The sequence below is a fragment of the Salvelinus namaycush genome, unplaced genomic scaffold (assembly GCF_016432855.1).
Source record: "Salvelinus namaycush isolate Seneca unplaced genomic scaffold, SaNama_1.0 Scaffold394, whole genome shotgun sequence".
Classification (NCBI taxonomy): domain Eukaryota; kingdom Metazoa; phylum Chordata; class Actinopteri; order Salmoniformes; family Salmonidae; genus Salvelinus; species Salvelinus namaycush.
In genome coordinates, this window is record NW_024060941.1 from 126,541 (window position 1) to 148,114 (window position 21,574).

General features: G+C 40.9%; 1 pseudogene; it reads left to right on the plus strand.

Moving 5' to 3' along the window:
• Positions 1 to 16,923, plus strand: part of LOC120040939 — a 110,094-nt pseudogene extending 93,171 nt beyond the window's left edge.
• The last annotated feature ends 4,651 nt before the right edge of the window (positions 16,924 to 21,574 follow it).

Consider the following 21,574-nt stretch of genomic DNA (forward strand, 5'->3'; position numbering starts at 1 on the left):
ATTGATTGATACATTTTATTTGTCAGTAAAAAGACAAAGTATATGGACAAAGTACATGCTCCTTACAATGCTCAACCTCCAGAGGAGTATGAGGGGACTTTAATACCAATTCTTACAATCTTGTTCTGGATAGTCTGTCGTAGTCTGTAGCTTATTCTTTAGATTACATGTGTCAAACACAAGGCCTGTGGGCCGAATCCGGCCCATGACACATCTCTATCTGGCCGCCCAATGATTTGGGTTGTCAATTCAATCAGACACGTTTCCATACAGCCCACAATGCGCTGCACTCCAAGTCACAGCAAGCGCTGCCAATGTGCTGCACGCCAAATGGAATTGCCACACACACAACCCCCTCCTCCAAGGGGGGCTAACGGTGCTGCAGCACTCCCTGAAAAATCGGACCGATAGCAGGCAAAAACTTTTTCCCACCTTTTTCGTTTTTTAAGCATGACTTTGAACAACCAAAAAACAAAACCTACAACACCATGCAAGGGAGAAACATGTAGACCTATTAAAATCAATCAATCTATCAATGTATTTATAAAGCCCTTTTTACATCAGCAGATGTCACAAAGTGCTATACAGAAACCCAGCCTAAAACTCCAAACAGCAAGCAATGCAGATGAAGCACAGCAACATTTGTGCAGTAGCCTAGGCTGGCTACTCAACTACAAGACATTTTGAGTGGCCATACAGCAATGCTGCATTCAACCGCATTGGTGATCCATGCATTCCAAAAAAATCTAAATAAAGTTGCGACCCGTTATTCAGGGCAAGTGGGACAGAGCCCTACTTGTTTTGAGCCCCACTTGTTCAGCAAAATGTGTGTATATATATATATTTATATATAGTATCAGTCAAAAGTTTGGACACACCTACTTATTGCAGTGTTTTTCTTTATTTGTACTATTTTCTACATTGTAGAATAATAGTGAAGACATCACAACTATGAAATAACACATTCAGTTGAAGTCGGAAGTTTACATACACTTAGGTTGGAGTCATGAAAAATCGTTTTTCAGCCACTCCACAAATTTCTTGTTAACAACCTATAGTTTTGGCAAGTCGGTTAGGACATCTACTTTGTGCATGACAAGGGTCATTTTTCCATCAATTGTTTACAGACAGATTATTTCACTTATAATTCATTGTATCACAATTCCAGTGGGTCAGAAGTTTACATACACTAAGTTGACTGTGCCTTTAAACAGCTTGGAAAATCCCAGAAAATGATGTCATGGCTTTAGAAGCTTCTGATAGGCTAATTGACATCATTTGAGTAAATTGGAGGTGTACCTGTGGATGTATTTCAAGGCCTACCTTCAAACTCAGACTGATGAGAGAAAATGTAAATACCTGGACTTATGGATCATCAAAGAGAATGATGCATTACATACATACTTATACACAAAGCCCACAGACCGCAATACCCTGCTACGTGCGGATAGTATGCATCCCCTTCCCCTCAGGAATGGTCTACCATATAGCCAGTTATGCGGGGTAAAACAGATCTGTGGCCACCAGACAGATTTTGACAGCAATGCTAAGAAAATGACAGATAAATTCAAAATGAGAGACTACAAGGACAAAACTCTTGATGCTGCAATGATGAAAATATCTCAAAAACCAAGAGAGGAATTGCTAAAAACTCAACCAAAGAAGAAAAACAACGCAACAGTGTTTTGCACCAAGTGTTCGGAGAACATGAAAGCAATCATGAAAAAGCACTGGCATATTCTGCAATCAGACAAAAAAAATGCAAACCTCTTCAAGGAGCCCCCACTGCTGGTCTATAAGCAGGGTCGCAATATTGGGGTTAACTTGGTGAGATCTGACCTGCCCCCTGAGCCCACTCAGACACTCTTGACACCTATTCCGAATGGGAACTACAAATGTTGATCATGCGCACAGTGCAATAACACTATAAAAACATCCTTCTTCAGACACCCACATACAGTTCGAAAACTCCCTGTTAGGGGTAACATCTCATGCAAGACAAAGGGAGTAATTTATCTCATATCCTTTACATGTGGGAAAGCCTACGTGGGACAAACGAAAAGACAATTAAAACAACGCATAGCTGAACACCGCAGTTCAGTCAGGTCTAAGAATACTGACTATCCAGTAGCAGCTTACTTTGTTGAAGCTAATGTTAGGTTCTAATTTTCAGAGTAAATAACTCACACACACTAGAGAAGCTTAACCAAGTTTAATTCTTCCCTAAGTGTCGATACAGCTGCATTCAGAGAAACAGCATTTCACAAAAGCACTGATATTTAACCCTTTCTCCTAGTCTGAGTCTCCTTCTCCACAACTGAACAGCCAATGCATCCCTGTTGCTAGACAGAACCTTAGTGATATCTGTTCTTCCTTACTTCATCTAACCTGACCTCTACCCCAAAGTGCTCACTCCTCACCAACTCAAGGCTGTCATGGTTATTGATACCAGACTGTCTCTTCTCCTCCCAGAGGATCCCTGATGGCTAACAATAACATGCTGACATAATGTAAACGTTATACATTACCCTCTCTCCCTCAGTGACATTGTTAGTTTCTAAGATCTCCACCCATCTCCCCTACACATTCCAAAGCCATCTGGCTCCTACAGATAACCATTAACTTCTGATGTAACAACAATTCTCTATCATCCCTCAGATGCTATATTATTACTTCTGATCTATCATGTCATTAGTATAGCAAATCAAATCAAAGAATAATTTGTCACGTGCGCCGAATGAAATAATTACTTACAGGCTTTAACCAACAGTGCAAAGTATAAGTTTAAAAAAGGCTATTAGGTGAACAATAGGTAAGTAAAGAAATAAAAACAACAGTAAAAAAAGACGGTGAAAAAAAGCAGTAGCGAGGCTATAACAGTAGCGAGGCTATATACAGGCACCGGTTAGTCGGGCTGACTGAGGTAGTATGTACATGTAGGCATGGTTAAAGTGACTATGCATAATTGATAAACAGAGAATAGCAGTAGCGTAAAAGAGGGTTTGGCGGGTGGTGGGTGGCGGGACATAATGCAGATAGTCCGGGTGGCCAATGTGCGGGGGCACCAGTTGGTCGGGCTAATTGAGGTAGTATGTACATGAATGTATAATTAAAGTGACTATGCATATATGATAAACAGAGAGTAGCAGCAATGTAAAAGAAGGGTTGGTTGGGGGGGGGGGGGGGGGGGGGGGACACAATGCAAATAGTCCAGGTAGCCATTTGATTACCTGTTCAGGAGCCTTATGGCTTGGGGGTAAAAACTGTTGAGAAGCCTTTTTGTCCTAGACTTGGCACTCCAGTACCACCTGCCATGTGGTAGTAGAGAGAACAGTCTATGATTGGGGAGGCTGGGGTCTTTGACAATTTTTAGGGCCTTCCTCTGACACCACCTGGTGTAGAGGTCCTGGATGGCAGGCAGTTTAGCCCCAGTTTAGAACCAGTGATGTATTGGGCCGTACACACTACCACACTGCGGTCGGAGGCCGAGCAGTTGCCATTCCAGGCAGTGATGCAACCAGTCAGGATGCTCTCAATGCTGCAGCTGTAGAACCTTTTGAGGATCTGAGGACCCATGCCAAATCTTTTTAGTTTCCTGAGGGGGAACAGGCTTTGTCGTGCCCTCTTGACAACTGTCTTGGTGTGTTTGCAACATTCTAGTTTGTTGGTGATGTAGACACCAAGGAACTTGAAGCCCTCAACCTGCTCCACTACAGCCCCGTCGATGAGAATGGGGGCTTGCTCGGTCCTCCTTTTCCTGTAGTCCACAATCATCACCTTAGTCTTGGTTACGTTGAGGGATAGGTTGTTATTCTGGCACCACACAGCCAGGTCTCTGACCTCCTCCATATAGGCTGTCTCATCGTTGTCGGTGATCAGGTTGTGTCGTCTGCAAACTTAATGGTGGTGCTGAAGTCGTGCCTGGCCATGCCGTCGTGGGTGAACAGGGAGTACAGAGGAGACTGAGCACGCACCCCTAAGGGGCTCCAGTTTTGAGGATCAGCGTTGCAGATGTGTTGCTCCCTACCCTCACCATCTGGGGGCGGCCCGTCAGGAAGTCCAGGATCCAGCTGCAGAGGGAGGTGTTTAGTTCCAGGATCCTTAGCTTAGTGATGAGCTTTGAGGGTACTATGGTGTGTTCAACACACTACAGCTGAGCTGTAGTCAATGAACACCATTCTCACTTTTGTCCATGTGGGAAAGGGCAGTGTGGAGTGCAATAGAGATTGCATCATCTGTGGATCTGTTAGGGCGGTATGCAAATTGTAGTGGGTCTAGGGTTTTTGGGATAATGCTGTTGATGTGAGGCATTACCAGCCTTTGAAAGCACTTCATGGCTACGGACGTGAGTGCTACGGGTCTGTAGTCATTTAGGCAGGTTGCCTTTGTGTTCTTAGGCACAGGGACTATGATGGTCTGCTTGAAACATGTTGGTATTACAGATTCAATCAGGGGCATGTTGAAAATGTCAGTGAAGACACCTGCCAGTTGGTCAACACATGCCCGGAGCACACGTCCTGGTAATCCGTCTGGCCCCACAGTCTTGTGAATGTTGACCTGTTTAAAGGTCTTACTCACTTCGGCTACGGACAGCGTGATCCCACAGTCGTCCGGAACAGCTGAAGATCTCATGCATGATGTCTCAATGTTGCTTGCCTCGAAGCGAGCATAGAAGTGATTTAGCTCGTCTGGTAGGCTCGTGTCACTAGGCAGCTCGTGGTTGTGGTTCCCTTTGTAGTCTGTAATAGTTTGCAAGCCCTGCCACATAAAATGAGTGTCAGAGTCGGTGTAGTACTATTCAATCTTATCCCTGTATTGACGCTTTGCCTGTTTGATGGTTCGTCAGAGGGCATAGCAGGATTTCTTATAAGCTTCCGGGTTAGAGTCCCGCAACTTGAAAGCGACAGCTTTACCCTTTAGCTCGGTGTGAATGTTGCCTGTAATCCATGGCTTCTGGTTGGCGCATGCACGTACAGTCACTGTGTGGACGACGTCCTCGATGCACTTATTGATGAAGCCAGTGACTGGGGTGTTGTACTCCTCAATGCCATCGGAGGAATCCCGGAACATGTTCCAGTCAAAGCAAAACAGTCCTGTAGTTTAGCAATGTTCAAAGTTGACCCAAAATCCAACACTAACCATCCCATCTCCTCCCTCAGATGTAGAGGCATTGAGCATGTTGCTCTACCAAGGAGAGGAGGTAACATGGAGATCCTACTACTACAGAGGGAGGTTTACTGGATATCCTTTTTAAAAACGTTGACCCCTAGTGGTCTGAATATTGACTTTGATCTCAGGCCCTTCTTATGACCAATTATATTTTCTGTGAACAGGTCTTGTAAATGAATGTATTCTTTCTACATCTTATCATAGTGCACCTACTATGTTCCCACTGTTGATGATGCTTATTATTATTATGGTTTAACCAAAATATTACATGTAACAACATTTTAAATGAAATCGAAAATATTTAAATACATAGGTAAAAAAAACTGAAACAATATTGTATGTTGATGCTAATGTTATGCTAATGTTAATGGCATATATCCAATATGCTATGGGTCTTTTAACAGTTTAGCTCAATTCATTCTGATCAACCTAGCAATTATGACACACCCCTCACTTTTGTCATTGGTTGCACTAATTGCACTGTTTGTCTACAAAACCTGGTTCAAGCATTCATGGCATTACCCTGAAGAAGGCACAGTGATGCCGAAACATTGGTGTTTTTTCACCCAGTAAATTACTGGGAGGTTATACATACGGAGTGTGCGACAGTCTTTGTTTTATAGCTTACAGTTGATTCACCGTTAGTCAGTACCTTTACACTAAATAATTGTCTCTGGGTGTGCCCCAGCTCATGCTTTTTTTAGGCATATCAGTTTGCAAACAATGTAATAAATAAATTAAAAATTCAGTTAATAAAGCCACCTACAAACATTGTCTCTTTTTTTCTTTTTTGAGTTATGCAGCTCCAAAATGCAGGTGTTTCAGCCCAGCTCAGTGCTTTCTGTGGTGGTGGGGCAGCCAGCGGAAAATACAGAGCGTAGGTGTTGGTAATGTTCTCTAGTTGCCCTGTGATTGGCTCAGTGTTCTGTCAATCATGGGGACACTACGTCACTGCAAAATCTACAGGGAGAGCAAAACAATTCAAGTCCTTTGGGTGCTGCCAGAGATTTATATTAGAAGTGTCGATCCAAGAAGGCTCAAGGTCATTGGCCACAGATAAAATGATGTCAAATCACGTTATATCTATCGTAGCTTTGATTGGACTGATCATGTCAACATCATACTTTCAAAATCTTAGCTAGCAAGCTAGACAAGTAGTCATTGTCATGAATCATGTCGACAATCTACTGGCAAATCATTTTCAATCCTTGTCATATGAAGAGACATTATAGATAAAATGTATCGGTGCTCATCGGCCACTGGACATAAACATTACACAACAAGTCGGAAATCGCAAATTCAACAGTGAGTGGTTTGGAAGGAATCAGTGGCTAACTGCAAGCGTTGCAAAGCAATCAATAGCCTGCTATTCAGTGGAGTGGTCCAAGTCTTGGTTTAAGGGTCTCTTTTCCAAGCTTTAAAGGATAAACATTCACATGCAACTCCATGTGCCAGAAAAGGCTGAATACATTGGCCATTCTGTCAATCCAGCATGACTTCTGTCGCGTTCAAAATATTTGGAAACTCGGAACTGGGAAATCTCAGACTTCAGTGAGATCAAGACAACTGGGAAAAAACAAGCTCCGACTGGGAAAATGCGTTTAGAACGGTCAAAGAACTCAAAATTCCAAGTCGGGAACTCGGGCCTCTTTCTAGAGCTCTGACATGAAGATCACTGATATCATGATTCAACCTTGTTTTTTTCTTTCTTCGAGTTCCCAGTTGTCTTGAAAGCACCATCAATCCAGAGAATGGCAGACTTTGATGACAAAGTTTGATGACAAAATTTGCCCACAAGAAGGACCGCCTCGCCACCTTCCTGTTCATGGTGAGACCAAAAATGTCTTAGGGAGAAATGTATACTGTAGCAAAGAAAGTAATACTAAGTGTATGTCGTCATGACGTGGCCCTCTTTGGGTACAGCGAGCACCATCCCCCTCTCTCTGCACCATCCCCCTCTCTCTCTCACCACCTCTCTCTCTTCCCCCTACACCCAGGCTCTGTTAGGCAGGTCATAAATTCCTAGAGGAGTTCTCTCCTCATGGCCAGAGTAGAGAGGGAGTAAGGTTCACAGGAGAACAAAGGAACCTCTTCCAAATCACAGAACTTGAGAACTGAACAATTTCCATGTTTTGGAGAAGGTGTACACAGTCGTGGAAGAATCCAGCTACGAACTGGTCTGTTTTGTACAATTTTGTGAAACTCATGAGAGACAATACAGCCACATTACCATAACTCAGTTTATACAAGAGTCTCAGTTGTGAGGCTTGCATCTAATTTTTGTATAAAATGAATGAGTAAAGATGAAACTATTTGTGAAATTATGTAATGTGATTTTAAACTGTTTAATGAAGGAAACTCCAATTCCCTTTAAATTTTAACTAAATCATTGGCCCGCCCCATGAGCACAGATATTGATCTGGCGTCATGGGACAGCCCCTTTCTACTGTTATGAATATAACCCCCACAGGGAGGAATTCCCTTCAGACCAGCTTACCTCGATTACCACGAGAGGGCTAAGGTTTGAGACCAGCTTACCTCGATTACCACGAGAGAGCTAAGGTTTGAGGAGAAACTATAAACCTGAGTATAAGCTAAGGTTGTAATAGTTGTTGAAACTCTGAGACTATCGATACTGACAGAATAAGAGCAAATCTTTGATACTAATTACTAGTCTGCAGCTAGGAATTCTATACCATTGAATGTGAAGGCCGACAACCGCCGAAACACCTATTCTATAGCAACATTGCTGAATGTTTCTCTGAACTATCCATTCTAACCACGAAAGAGAGAGAGAGAGAGGGCGGACGGACAAACTCTCCAACAGAAAGACGGACGATCCCAACAGAGATCACGACGACACACTGAGCATAAATATATATATTGTTTGCAAATATTCCCGAATGAGTGAGCGTTCATGTGCAAAGGATTAGCATTTCAATGAATATGATTATCAAGTGTGTAGTGATTAATTTGCGTAATTCCCGCCTTTCTCAGTCTACACCCACTTCCCTTTTGTCCACCAATCCGTAATACCGGTTTAGCCCACTAGGGCACATCCCCTATCATCTCCTTGTAACCATATCTACTTTGTTTGTTTGTATGTGCATTTCTGTGATTATTTAGTTAGTTAGTAAATAAATTATTAACCTCTAATTCCTCCCAATCCCGGATCCGGGAGCACCCCCATCAGTAAAAAAGCTGACTAGCATAGCCTAGCATAGCGTCACAAGTAAATACTAGCATCTAAATATCATTAAATCACAAGTCCAAGACACCAGATGAAAGATACACATCTTGTGAATCCAGCCATCATTTCTGATTTTTAAAATGTTTTACAGGGAAGACACAATATGTAAATCTATTAGCTAACCACGTTAGCAAAAGACACCACTTTTTTTACTCCACCATTTTTTTCCTGCATAGGTAGCTATCACAAATTCGACCAAATAAAGATATAAATAGCCACTAACCAAGAAACAACTTCATCAGATGACAGTCTGATAACATATTTATTGTATAGCATATGTTTTGTTCGAAAAAGGTGCATATTTCAGGTATAAATCATAGTTTACCATTGCAGCCACCATCACAACTCTCACCAAAGCGACTAGAATAACTACAGAGAGCAACGTGAATTACCTAAATACTCATCATAAAACATTTCTGAAAAATACACAGCGTACAGCAAATGAAAGACCAAGATCTTGTGAATCCAGCCAATATTTCAGATTTTTTAAGTGTTTTACAGCGAAAACACAATATAGCATTATATTAGCTTACCACAATAGCCAGAAACACAAGCAATTTACCAGCAGCAAAGGTTAGCGATCGTAACAAACAAGCAAAAGATATATAATTTTTTACTAACCTTCATAAACTTCTTCAGATGACAGTCCTGTAACATCATATTACACAATGCATATAGGGTTTGTTCGAAAATGTGCATATGTAGCGGCACAAATCGTGGTTATACAATGTGATTAGTAGGCAAACTTCAAGCAATCTGTCCGGCGCCATCTTGGAGAGGCACCTAATCTAATCGATAACTAATCATAAACTTGACTAAAAAATACAGGTTGGACAGCAAATGAAAGATACATTAGTTCTTAATGCAACCGCTGTGTTAGATTTTTAAAATTAACGTTACTACTACATACAGCGTGCGCTAAAGCGAGACCGCACCGAAATTCATGGCGGAATTATTGTTTAACATTTTTCAACATAAATACGAATTAACAGCATAAAGACTTCTTACTATTTGACGAGCTTCCATCAGAATCTTGGCCAAGGTGTCCTTTCTCCAGAACAATCGTCTTTTGGTTGAAAGATGTCCTCCAATCCTGTAGAATTAGCAGCTAACGCTAGCTATGTGCCGGAGAGGTGTCCAACTCGTGATAGCGCGTGACAAAGAAATTCCAGAAAATCGCAATAAACTGATATAAACTGCTATAAGTCGGTTTAAATTAACTACCTTATGATGTCTTTAACACCTATAACGAATAAAAACATGACCGGATATATCTAAGGCCTATAACCGGAGCGTTCTACAGCCACAGCCAGATGTCCTTCCTGCGTCAGAGCGAAGTGAACAAAGGCCGGACACTTTTTTCCCAGGCCATTTATAACCTCTCAGTTCTGCCTAGCAACCCCATTTCAACTCTCACTATTCGCTGACACCCAGGGGAAGACGTATGCAGTGCATCTCAACCAATAGAAGACAGGCAAATTAATAAACTGACCTGGAAACAGCTTGCAGATTTCAGCATTCTCACATCCTCATAGGAAAAGTGCTCCAACTCCTGTTCTGTTTCACTCACAGATATAATTCAAACGGTTTTAGAAACTAGAGAGTGTTTTCTATCCAATAGTAATAATAATATGCATATTGTACGAGCAAGAATTGAGTACGAGGCAGTTTAATTTGGGAACGAAATTATTACAAAGTGCAAATAGCACCCCCTATTGACAAGAAGTTGACAATTGATGTATGGTAGATTCATAGTAAAGACTGGGTTCGTGCAGATAACCAACAATTTACGACGTTTGGAATGAAACTAACGTGAGGTAAAAAATAATTAATTAATTAGAAGACTAATTGATCAGATATTAAATATCTGAAAGTTATATTAGGAAAATTATAACCTTGTAATCTGAATATTTTCCTTGGTGCCAAGACTTCCTAGTTAATTATATTTACCTGATTAGTTAATCACGTAATAATAATTACAGAGAATTGATTTGATAAACTAACAGTCTTCAGTTTAATGATGCCAAAGACATGACAATGTTGTGTAGTAAGCTGTTAGTAGCCCATGTGCCGCACGCAAATAAATTGGTCCCTTTCCCTCTCATAACTCAGCCTACTGTTCTGAGCTGGTGGTGCACATAGCCTGGTATAGAGAAATGTCATCATCGAATATTGTAAGAGCGTTCATTGTCTGTTTATATGCCCCGTTTATTTATCCTACGGTTCTGGCTTGGTGTACAGGGAAATTACTGTAAGAACGGCCCATGTTCTGAGCTCTGTCGCTGTACATTTCAAAAGTGCTGAACAAATAGTTTTATTGACTACGTCTGTCTTGGCTTGCTCATTAATGTCTTAATAGAAATTATGGATTGCCTCTTATCAGCGCATTGTTCCCATATGCCATAGTTTGTACATGTCAATTGTCAGTAGAAACCACACTTGTTTATTAAGCAAGTCAGCCATATCAACTATGTTTTTTAAAAAGGCAGTAAATGAGGCTGAATGAACTGTTTCGCTGCCAGACAAGGCTCCTCTGATAGTCAGGTGTAGCGGTGGTAAGGATTCACTCCATGGTGCTGAAAAGAATACTCTGCTGTTGGGACAGCTTTATGTATGCCCTAACAGTTTGTGGGCACCATTTGTCACTGTTATAGTGCAAGTGTTTACTGTTGTGTAGTGGCATAGCTGGCATGCGTCTTAATAAAATTAAAAATAAATTCCCCTCAAAGATTTACATGCTGAAATCGCCACTGACAACAACCAAGCTACTTTTTGGTTATTTGGAGTTATTACGTACTTTTTAGGGGGTCGTAGCATATTATGCGCATCTGCGAGCATAGCAGCAAAGCTGGATAAATATTATGTATCTCTTCTTTTATTTTAATATGTTTAAAAAATGCTATATACAGCATCCTTTGTACATAAGTGGACATTATGAAGGCCATATTTTTTCTAATAAAACAATGGCCAGTTTGGGTCGCAGGTGTATGCAATATTTTTTTTTAAACAAACATAATAGCGTATGTCAGAACTGCAACTGTGTTGATTAGGGTGTCTGTAGCTAGGTTACCATTCAGTTGACCACAGAGTGTCATGCAACTGTGTTGATTAGGGTGTCTGTAGCTAGGTTACCATCCAGTTGACCACAGAGTGTCATGCAACTGTGTTGATTAGGGTGTCTGTAGCTAGGTTACCATCCAGTTGACCACAGAGTGTCATGCAAATATTCTCAAATCTGCATAAGAACAATATGTGCATTTTCCCATCAGTGTTTTGTGTCCATCAAATGAACTTGCTGTGGATAAAAGTCTGTGCTTCAGTAAATATGTAGTGCACATACAAATACCTTCTGCAGTTCAATTCCCATGCAACGAATACAAAATACAAGTTAAATGGGTTTCCATCTCATTTTCAACTCTAGGCCTACTGATGGTTTTGTCCCAATTTTTTTTGAATAGGTACAGTATAGTGAATGTACCCACTCTGGTACTGGCATGTGTGCTCTAGCCAATAGCTCAGAGATACGGTGCTGGTATAGCCTACACAATGAGATTATTATGGACTAAACTGTGAGATTATTTTTATCTGTCAAATGGCAGCCAAGAGTCAATCATCATGTCACCAGAATAAGACCCTCCATATTTATTGAAAAGAGCATCAAGCTCATCACGTGCACTTTCACCACCCTGTGAAGTTCATCATCATTTATTTCATCTGTGGATTGTATGCTTTCCCATGATGTTGTGACATTTTTTATCCGACATGTACTTTACTTTGAGGATGCTGGAATTATATTTGGGACGAATGTGTGTATGCTTACAGGAGACTTTTGAAGAAGCCTAATCAGATTAAAACATTGTGACTGGCTGTGTTTATGCCACATATAAAAGCCAAAACATTTTAAAAGTTAAATGACACACATTTAGGCTATATTGAAGTGTTAGGTTCTAGGTGCGTGAGCTGCTCAGATTGGAGAGGAGGCAGAGTGTACACTAAGATGTCCTGAATAAATGGGCCTGCGGGGAGCATATGTGGCCACGGCAGGTAGCCTAGTGGTTGGAGTGTTGGGCCAGTAACCGAAAGGTTGCTGGATCGAATCCCCGAGTTGACAAAGATGTGTCCCTGGGTGTCAAAGATGTGGATTTTGATTAAGGCAGCCCCCCCCCCCCCCCCCCCCCGCACCTCTCTGATTCAGAGGGGTTGGGTTAAATGCGGAAGACACATTTCAGTTGAAGGAATTCAGTTGTACAACTGACTAGATATTCCCCTGTCCCTATTATAGGATGGCTTGGGAGAATGATGATCTGCAACAGACACCCCATCTCAGTATCAGAAGTAGAAATACAGCCAGACTGGCCTGCTACTGTGCCTTTCTAGACTGTATAAACTGTGGAGAGTAGACTCACAACCAATCCAAATGGAATTAAACATTCAAATCACACAGCTTCTGCGCTGTTATTCAAATGATGTTTTCACCGCAGCCTAGAGTAGAATTTTGTACTCATTTGAAAACAATAATGCAATTATTCCTTGCATTGTGGTGTTGTAGGCTAGTCTAGGTACGATAATTGTATTGTCCCTAAACAAGATATATAGGGGAGCTTTTCGAGCTGTGTGTCTCATGTCTTCACTGTTCTTTCATGCGCAGTGATGCACCTGGCTTCTCCGCTGCCTATCAGCTATTCCTATTTGTTAATGTGGATTCATATAGAAAATATATGCAGCTTTGAAGGCTTTTATGTGTGGTACGATGGCTAGTTAGCCTATTGCAGATCTGGACAAACAATCCACCTACCACTATTGTCGCTATGAATGGTGGATAGAGAGCAGGATAGACAGTTAGATTGGTTGATTATACTGACCTGTGGTATAGTAATAGTTAGTGTGTTGAAAAGCGTAGGTCAAAAGGGAGTACCAAAACACCTTGATATAGGGGAGGAGCATGCAAGCAGATGAGGACATTTGGCTCGGATGGAAGAAATTATGTAGTAAAACCTGCAAAATATTTTATGAAAACCAAACCCCTTACATCTTCCTCTCATCTGCCCCTAGCTGAACCTGAACCGGAACACCAGTGTGCATGTCCAACAGTGGGTCCGGTGGCCCCTGATGTCTCCCTGGTCTCCCACAGTGTATGGAGCAGTCCCCCACAGCCCACCCTCTCCCAGTCCCCCAACCATGCAACCCAGGCCTCCTCACCCACCATTGGGTACCCACAGCGCTGACCCTGGGGTGTTCCTAGGGAGTCCTGGTACTATAGGACCCCCCTCCCTTAGGGAGCTGCAGGTGACTGTCCCCGATGGACATTCACTTGGAGAGGGCAGAGAGGGGGAGTTACACTGGGATTCTCGTCCACCTCCACCCACTGGAACTGAGTCAGACTCTGCACTCTATAAAACAGGCTCGAACCCCCCTTCTACCACAGACCACCCTTTAATGTCTTCCCCTCCCAGCCTAGTTCTCATGGAGACTGTTGGCTCCAAGGACAAGGGTTTTTACTACCCCCAGACTGAAAGGGCGATGGAGGCTTCTGCAGACAAACCATCAGGGAGAGGAGCAGCAGGTTCACCACACGATCTCTTTATTGTCCCTGGGGTCAAGCTGGTCACACCTGTCCCTTTCTTGTACAAGGTGATGGGCATCACCCTCAGTAGTGATGAGAGCACTGCCTATGTGTTGGCCAAGAGGTCACTGGACGCCAGGAAATATGGAATATTCCAGGATGGAGTTTCAACAGAGACCCCTCAACTAGAGGACACTACGAAAACATACCCAAGCACAGAGAGATATTCACATGACTGGAACCATCCGATTGGGAGCACTACGACTGAAGCATCTCCACATTGGAAGATGACAGAGGAGGAGCCAGACAAACTACACACCACTACAAAGGTCCTGGGCCAAATCAGGAAGACTGAGTCAAAACATACTAGGACATACTATGAGGAAGTCTTGAGCACAGGTAAATACTGTAGCATAGCACCCTGTTTGAACTACTTTGTGTCCTCCTCCTGATTCAAAATACACACATTCACTTGCATAGAGATTTGGCTGTTTTCTCTGGTATGTACCTGATATTTACCTGATACTTTAAAGAAAGTATTGGTAAGTATGTGGTACTACCAAATTATGCTTGTTTTAATTAATTTTAAGGAAACAATAAAGTAATGCATGTTGCTGTGTAATACCATTTCACCATGTAGAATAATCTTAAATACCATGCCATTTAAATACCATGCCATCATCCCTCAGATATTCTGTCAGAGAAGACAGATGTGGATGACGCTCCTATTTCAGAAAGACCCAGTGAAGGCTCAGAGAAGAAATTCCAGAATGGGAAAACTGGTCATTACGATTCCAGCACCTACTACCAGACAGCCTTTATCATTGCAGCCGTGTGCGGCGGACTTCTCCTCATCACAACACTATTCAGTGAGAAGAAGGTAAGAGGGAACACACACTGAACAAACAATTGTAGTGCCCAACTAAGCTGTCAGAGACAACTAGTTTACATCTGCCTCCACATGTGGGGATTAACCCTGCTAACCAATCCCACTCTAATTCCTACATAGACGTCTAATTTAATATTTTTTTCATTTCTCAGAGACTCCGAGCCCTTCTCCACAGTGCCAACATAATTGAAAACCAGAGGTAAAAAATTCTATTTAATATTATCCTTAAATGTCATGATGGTAAAAACAGAAAACTGATAAGACAGTGTAGTCCTTTGAAGGCTTTTTACATTAATCAGGGCGGCACTATTGCTAGGCAACAACCACAACACAAACAGTCAGACATGGCGATGGTGCAGTCAACAGTGACAGATATCGTCAGGCAATGAACTCATGGTTTTGGCTCAAGATGATCATCTGCAACTTATACTCAACTCCAACTCAGTGTCATATTGATTTTTACTCAAACGTTCTCTGGAAATCAAAATCTATAAATAGGCTAACGTTTATTGCTACGTTCAGTCCTAGTGATCTGATGTCTTTCCACATGTTCAGATGAATTCATTAATTTAAATAAATGTATTGTTGATTCATTTATTAATATAAAACTGCAGCAACTGTCTGTTCTGTTTGAACTGAAGTAGCCTATATTTACACAATGATCACATGCTACCTCACCCTCACAATTCCATTGACTAGTCTTCACTAAAACCTAACCCATTGTGTTGTGTTACAGCCTCAATTCAAAATGGATTATATAGATTTGTTTTCTGACCCATCTACTCACAATACCCCATAAAGACAAAGTGAACATGTTGAGGAAATGAAATACAGAAATATCTAATTGTACAATATTTCCACATTATTCTTGAAAAAATTCCAGCTCTGTCAAGTTGGTTGTTTCAAGTCTTGCCATGGATTTTCAAGCCGATCTAGACCACTCAGGAACAGTCCATGTCATCTTGTTAACATAAACTCCAGTGTTTATTTGGCCTTGTGCTTTAGGTTATTGTTCTACTGAAAGGTGAATTTGTCTCTCAGTGTCTGTTGGAAAGCAGACTGAACCAGGTTTTCTTCTAGGATTTTGCCTGTGCTTAGCACTATTCCTTAATTTTTTTATTAAAAACTCCAGGACATCGCTTTGTATTCAGAACATAAAGTTCATTTCTTTGCCACATTTTTTGCAGTTTTAATTAAAATATTCAAAAACATTCATCTTGTTTGCATTAAGGCAATATTCTGTACAGGTTTCCTTCTTTTCACTTTGTAATTTAGGTTAGTATTGTGGAGTAAGTACAATGTTGTTGATCCATCCTCGGTTTTCTCCTATCACAGCCATTAAACTCTGTAACTGTTTTAAGGTCAACATTGGCCTCATGGTGAAATCCCTGAGCGGTTTCCTTCCTCTCCGCAACTGAATTAGAAAGGATGCTTGTATCTTTATAGTGACTGGGTGTATTGATACATCATCCAAAGTGTAATTAATAATTTCACCCTAGTCAAAGGTATATTCACTGTCTGCTTTTTTTGTTGTTAACCCATCTACCAGTACAGTAGGTTTACCTCTTTATGAGGCATTGGAAAACATCCCTGGTCATTGTGGTTGAATCTGTGTTTGAAATTCCCTGCTCGACTGAGGGACCTTACAGTTAATTGTATGTGTGGGGTACAGAGATGAGGTAGTTATTAAAAAATCATGTTAAACAGTCCATGCAACTTATTATGTGACTTGGTAAGCACATTTTTACTCCTGAACTTATTTAGGCTTGCCATAACAAAGGGGTTTCATACTTATAGACTCAAGACATTTTAGCTTTTTATTTTTTATTAATTTGTAAAAAACATAATTCCACTTTGACATTATGGGGTATTTTGTGTAGACCAGTGACACAAAATCTAAATGTAATCCATTTTAAATTCAGGCTGTAACACAACAAAATGTGGAAAAAGTAAAGGGGTGTGAATACTTTCTGAAGGGACTGTAACATGTTCCACAGGGCATGCCGCAGCATTAAGGACATTGAGCTGCACTATTATAAAGCCAAGGATTGAGAGCTCTGGTAAGAGCCATTAACATTCCTTTCCACGTCTTCAGCAAGAATGAATGCTAAATGATTTATTGAGTCATTAGAAAACATCCTTCATTCCTATCCAAGCACTTCGGATGGCCAAGGTTTGGTTTCGCTTTGAGCATTTCTCAAATGGTATGTTCTTTTCAATGCCCCATATGTGGAATTGGCTGGGACTAATGCACCCCTATTGAGATCTGAGGGAAACAGTTTAAGATGCTTGAGTACCGGTGGAGTACACTGCTGCCCTCAAATCATGACACGTTATATCATTCACACAATGACTAAGAAGTTAGTCTCTCTCTCTCTCTCTCTCAGTATATCATTCACACAATGACTAAGAAGTTAGTCTCTCTCTCAGTATATCATTCACACAATGACTAAGAAGTTAGTCTCTCTCTCAGTATATCATTCACACAATGACTAAGAAGTTAGTCTCTCTCTCTCTCTCTCAGTATATCATTCGCACAATGACTAAAAAGTTAGTCTGTCTCTCTTTCTCTCTCTCTCAGAATATCATTCACGAATGACTAAGAATTAGTCTCTCTCTCTCTCTCTCTCTCTCTCTCTAGGATTGGTTTCAACTGCCAGTAAGAGACCAATAACCACCTAATTTGTCAAACAAGTGGAAGACATGGACATTTGGCTGAACTATTTTACTCGTGTCACTCTTTTGTATATAAATATCTAAGAATATCTAAAGTAATCTATTTTTATACAAATTAAGTTTATTATTCCTTGAAATATTGCTGGATTTGTTTTTACAGAGAATCTTATGCTATCAAAGTTATACAATATTGGCCTGCTTCCATTATTTTTCTGTTTAAAAGGTTTGAGTGAATTTGTCGCTCATAGACTATTTGGACGGTGTCATGTACAACAGAATTTGGATCTTCCCTGAAATAGTGTGGACCAATCAACCTCCAAGGACTCTTCAGCACGGCAGGGGTTAGTGACTTCACCTAAACCTGATGCTTCTTCACTGACACTGCCCTGCCATCAAACATCTCCAAGCGTGACTGATAGATCCTCACAGTGAAATGCACAGTTCAAGCGTGACTGATAGATCCTCACAGTGAAATGCACAGTTCAAGCGTGACTGATAGATCCTCACAGTGAAATGCACAGTTCAAGCGTGACTGATAGATCCTCACAGTGAAATGCACAGTTCAAGCGTGACTGATAGATCCTCACAGTGAAATGCACAGTTCAAGCGTGACTGATCGATCCTTACAGTGAAATGCACAGTTCAAGCGTGACTGATAGATCCTCACAGTGAAATGCACAGTTCAAGCGTGACTGATAGATCCTCACAGTGAAATGCACAGTTCAAGCGTGACTGATAGATCCTCACAGTGAAATGCACAGTTCAAGCGTGACTGATAGATCCTCACAGTGAAATGCACAGTTCAAGCGTGACTGATAGATCCTCACAGTGAAATGCACAGTTCAAGCGTGACTGATAGATCCTCACAGTGAAATGCACAGTTCAAGCGTGACTGATCGATCCTCACAGTGAAATGCACAGTTCAAGCGTGACTGATAGATCCTCACAGTGAAATGCACAGTTCAAGCGTGACTGATAGATCCTCACAGTGAAATGCACAGTTCAAGCGTGACTGATAGATCCTCACAGTGAAATGCACAGTTCAAGCGTGACTGATAGATCCTCACAGTGAAATGCACAGTTCAAGCGTGACTGATAGATCCTCACAGTGAAATGCACAGTTCAAGCGTGACTGATAGATCCTCACAGTGAAATGCACAGTTCAAGCGTGACTGATAGATCCTCACAGTGAAATGCACAGTTCAAGCGTGACTGATAGATCCTCACAGTGAAATGCACAGTTCAAGCGTGACTGATAGATCCTCACAGTGAAATGCACAGTTCAAGTGTGACTGATAGATCCTCACAGTGAAATGCACAGTTCAAGCGTGACTGATAGATCCTCACAGTGAAATGCACAGTTCAAGAGGGGAAGAACCTTGTTTTTTATTACATCGGCATCTGTGTTTGGATGTGTCTCCCAAGTCAACATCAAACTTAAGAAAGTCTGTGTGACTGAAGTACTCCCATGACATTGTTGAATGGAGTTGGGTTCTTGAGCCAAAGTAATACCAGGTGCCATTACTTCAAGCTGACAGAGGATGTATCTTTGGGGATAAATCAATTAAATAGAAAAAAAACACAACATTTTTGGGAACTCCATAAATGCAATGATGCATCATACTGGATTAATTTGCATTTTAACATTACTCTGTTTTGTCCCTTTCAAATTATGACAATGACTTAAACCTGTCTCTCATGCCATGTTGTGCTGATACCAATGAGAATGTATGACAATCTCCAGCAGTTTGTAAACCTATTAGAGCGCTCCATTCCATACAGTGAATCATGTCCATATACAAACGATTGCGTTGTACTCATGTGGCGTGAGGGTTTTTATAAATCACAAAAGTTGAAGATGTTGAACATTTGTATGTAGGTCCTTTGTCCCTTTCAATTGCTTAATTGTGAAGTAAGAGAATGCAATTGAAGTGCTGCTAATTGATGACTGTGCCTAGAACCTTCAACTAGCACCACACAATTAAATAGAAACTGCAATTACATTTTCAGTTTGTTACCTAAATTATGCAATGTTTCAATATGACTTGTGCCCTGTAATAAGTGCAATTGAACATCTTGACAGTGCTAACCCATATGAGTCACACTTGGATTATGCTGTACTTCGGATCAATTGTGTTGATTCAATGCAATGTATTAGATAATGTTAAGCCCCAGGATCATTTACTGTATGTATTACTTTAATACTGTATACAATAATAATAATAATAATAATACAAATAATAATGAAGATTGACATGGAACTGTTAAATATTTAGACTCTTATGTACAATTGCAGTAAATAGAAGTTGAGGTGTTGTCTGTTCATATTGGTCTTTGCTTAGGCCACGATTCAATCCAAAAAGGTGTTAGAGTCATGTTATAGTGCGTTTAGTGCGTTGAGCTGACATCTGCAGCGTTTACCGTCAATGCAATCTCAGCAAAAGTGGGAACATTGCCTTAAAAGCTGCATTGTCTTTAGATTTAGGAACTTAATTTGATCACCCTGTTGTAGAATCCTTTAAAACGTGTAGTGTTTTTGATGTTAAAAAAGGTTTCTGAAGTTTGTAATTTCCACTTTGAAATGGCGGACTTGATTTTCTCTTAAAAATGTATCAACCCCTACAAAAATGTCCATTAATTATAATCCACATTATAATTTACATGTCCTGTTGCTGTAGCAAACTGGCTCATATTAAGATCCTACATCTGTACATGCGTGAACGGCTTGAAGCCTTAGTGTCTAAATGCAGAAATAACAATATATTAAAGGAATCCTCAATAAAATTGGACTTGAATGAATCCCTGGTTTTGCCTGTTATTGTGATGATTCTGTTCTGCCTGCGGCTATGGAACCCTGACCTCTCCCCCGGTTTGCTACCTGTCCCTGACCTGCTGTTTTTAACTCTCTAGAGACAGCAGGAGCGGTAGAGGTACTCTTAATGATCGGCTATGAAAAGCCAACAGACGTTTACTCCTGAGGTGCTGACTTGTTGCACCCTCAATAACTACTGTGATTATTATTATTTGACCATGCTGGTCATTTATGAACATTTGAACATCTTGGCCATGTTCTGTTATAATCTCCACCCGGCACAGCCAGAAGAGGACTGGCCACCCCTCATAGCCTGGTTCCTCTCTAGGTTTCTTCCTAGGTTTTGGCCTTTCTAGGGAGTTTTTCCTAGCCACCGTGCTTCTACACCTGCATTGCTTGCTGTTTGGGGTTTTTGGCTGGGTTTCTGTACAGCACTTCGAGATATCAGCTGATGTTAGAAGGGCTATATAAAATAAACTTGATTTGATTTTTGATTTGATCTTTTGTTTCTCTGTGTTTCATAATTTTCCTTCAATTCACAAAAAGCTGAATGTATCTCACTGGAGAAAGCATTCGAGCGAACGAAACAGCGCCCCTCTTTTCCAGTATATGTAGCCCATCTATCTGATGCTGTCTGGTGAAAAAAAGCATGACATTCTTGCCGCCCGTAGCACTTAATGATAAACATTTTTGATAATAATAGCCAATCAGCTTTGAGCTAAACTGAGGGAACTCAACTGTGAATGGTCCTAGCACACAAAAAAAAGTGTCAAGAGAAGCCAGTTTGGATTTGACTTTACACCAATCACATCAAATCATAACGTCATTTATAGAAAAAACTTGAATTGTTGCATCTTGTTATGTCGTTGCCCTCCAGTGGCTAGCTAAAATTGTCCCTTTCATACACACACACACACACCAATTGATTAAAGGACTGCTGAATGCATATTTTTTACTACTGTACTCAGGAAAGCTACTGTACTCAGGAAAGGGCTAAAAATTGTCCATATTAATGTACGTAGCCTTAGAAATAAGGTTCAAGAAATCAATAACTTGCTAACATCAGATAATATTCATATATTAGCCATTTTGAGACTCACTTAGATAATTTATTTGATGATTCAGCAGTAACAATACAAGGATATAACATCTGTAGAAGAGACAGAAATGCTTATGGGTGAGGTGTTGCTGTAAATATTCAGAGTCATATCCCTG